The sequence below is a fragment of the Brassica oleracea genome, chromosome C4, assembly GCF_000695525.1.
Source record: "Brassica oleracea var. oleracea cultivar TO1000 chromosome C4, BOL, whole genome shotgun sequence".
NCBI classification, from domain to species: Eukaryota; Viridiplantae; Streptophyta; class Magnoliopsida; order Brassicales; family Brassicaceae; genus Brassica; species Brassica oleracea.
The window spans coordinates 6,127,661-6,129,786 of NC_027751.1; the positions used below are offsets into that span (position 1 = coordinate 6,127,661).

The following is a 2,126-nucleotide window of genomic DNA, read 5'->3' on the forward strand; positions in this document are numbered from 1 at the left end:
TTTTTCATCACCTTTTTGTGTTGTTTATTAAGAGAAATGAACTGATGATTTTCTTGGAAGAAAACCTTCATATTTATAATGGAGGATTAACACAAATGAATGAATGAGGAGATTCATTGAATGCCAGATCGTGTGAGAAGTAGAGAGTAGGTATTAATGTGAATGTTAATGAAGATGTATGAACCAAGTTAATTTCTGTAACAGTTCCAGAATAAAGAAGTCTATTCGGCTTCCGACTGACATTGATCGGAATCGTTCGTCACCGGTGAAACCGTTGGATTTCTATTGACAGTTGACTGAACGAAAATTGTTGCTCGACGGCCACTTTCCCTAAGTTTCGTATACCGTTTTTTTAGAGAATATGTATTTGGAACGTAGTAAACACATAAAACCCATTAAATTCAAGAATTAATGAAACATTAACTTTTGATTGACCGTGACACGTGTCGGTTTCTCAAGACTCGAATTAGTGACGTGTCCGCCTACGTGGACAGCCTATGAATGAAGGAAACTCTTCTTTATATATATAGATAGATGATGATCTAATTCTGTTAGTTCCTTAATGTATTGCAATGTGATATTAACTTATTTTACCAATTAATATGCGAACATTTTGAAGAATAGGCCGTAAAAGAAACCGGTGGGCTGATATGTATAATTTGGGGAAATTTGTATGCTAAACTTACATACCTAATATTGAACTTTATATAGTCATGTGAATGAAGATTAACGATGTTTAAATTCTCGGAATGGTTTTTGACTTAATTTCTCATTACACAAAAATGCCAAACATAGACCAGAGACATGAAAATGACATATAGAATATAGAATCACACAATCGTTATCAATAAGAAGTCCTCTTATTCAATCACTCAAGTTCTCAAATCACAATATCAAATCACTCATAAGCTATGTCATATCTTGACATCTTCTTGTATAGGAATCAAAGTTTTCTAAACACAATAGGTTTAACATAAAACAATATTTCATAATCCTTATAGATTTCCATAACTCACTAGGATTAGGTAGCTTCAATCTCAAGTTACTTCAAGCTTACTCTAACATTCACCCCCTTAAACTTGAGCTTATCTTCTCCTACATCTTCGACACCAATCAAACTTCTCATCTCTTTAAACTTGTTCCTTCCAAGTGACTTGGTTAGTATATCAGCTCGCTGCTCGCTACCGGGTACATGCTCCACCTCAACTTGTTCTTTCTCAACGCACTCTCTAATGAAGTGAAATATTCTATGTATATGTTTGCTGCGTCCGTGGAAGACTGGATTCTTAGTAAGTGCAATAGCCGACTTGTTATCAACCTTAATAGTCACCCGTTTGCTTTCCTTTCCAAAGGTTTCGCTCAAGAGTTCTTGAAGCCAAATTGCTTCCTTTGCTGCTTCAGTTGCTGCCATAAACTCAGCCTCACAAGATGATTAAGCCACTATCTCTTGTTCAGTCGAGCACCAAGTGATAGGACTTTCTCCCAGATAAAATATATGACCAGTTGTGCTCTTTCCATCATCCAAGTCTACATTATGGGAACTGTCGCTAAACCCAACAACTTCACTTCTTTGGTGCGTGTGAAACGAAGACCAAGAGAACATGTTCCCCTTAAGTATCTCAGAACTTGTTTTAAGGCTGCACCATGTGATTCTTTTGGCTCTTGCATATATCTACTTAGCACCCAAACAAAGAATGATGGATCAGGGAGAGTGTGAAGTAGATACCTGAGACAGCCAACGCTCCTGCCAAACTCCTTCTCGTCAATGTTTGCTTCAGTAGGCGATTTTGAGAACTTCGCATTCTTCTCCATAGGCACATGAGTTGCATTGCAAAAATTCATGCCAGTCTCTATAAGTATCCTTTGCGCATATCGATCTTGTTTAAGTATAATGCCTCCTTCGTATTGATGAACCTCAATGTGGGAACCGGAATTCACACCGTCGAGATTTGTTAATCGGAGGAAAGCCAAGCTAACCTAGCCTTCCCTGAAGGTCCCGGTTATCTGTTGGGCCACGCACAACACAATCAATATGAAAGAATCGAAAGTAATAAATCGTAAAAGAGCGAAAAGGGAACAAAGAGGTCTTATTTCCGAATTTGTGTTTGATGTAAGATCCTAGGCCA

At 37.6% G+C, this 2,126-nt stretch overlaps 1 pseudogene; it reads right to left on the bottom strand.

Annotated features, from left to right (window-relative positions):
• The window catches only part of LOC106337948, a 17,609-nt pseudogene extending 15,797 nt beyond the window's left edge, over positions 1-1,812 (bottom strand).
• Positions 1,813-2,126: the final 314 nt, after the last annotated feature.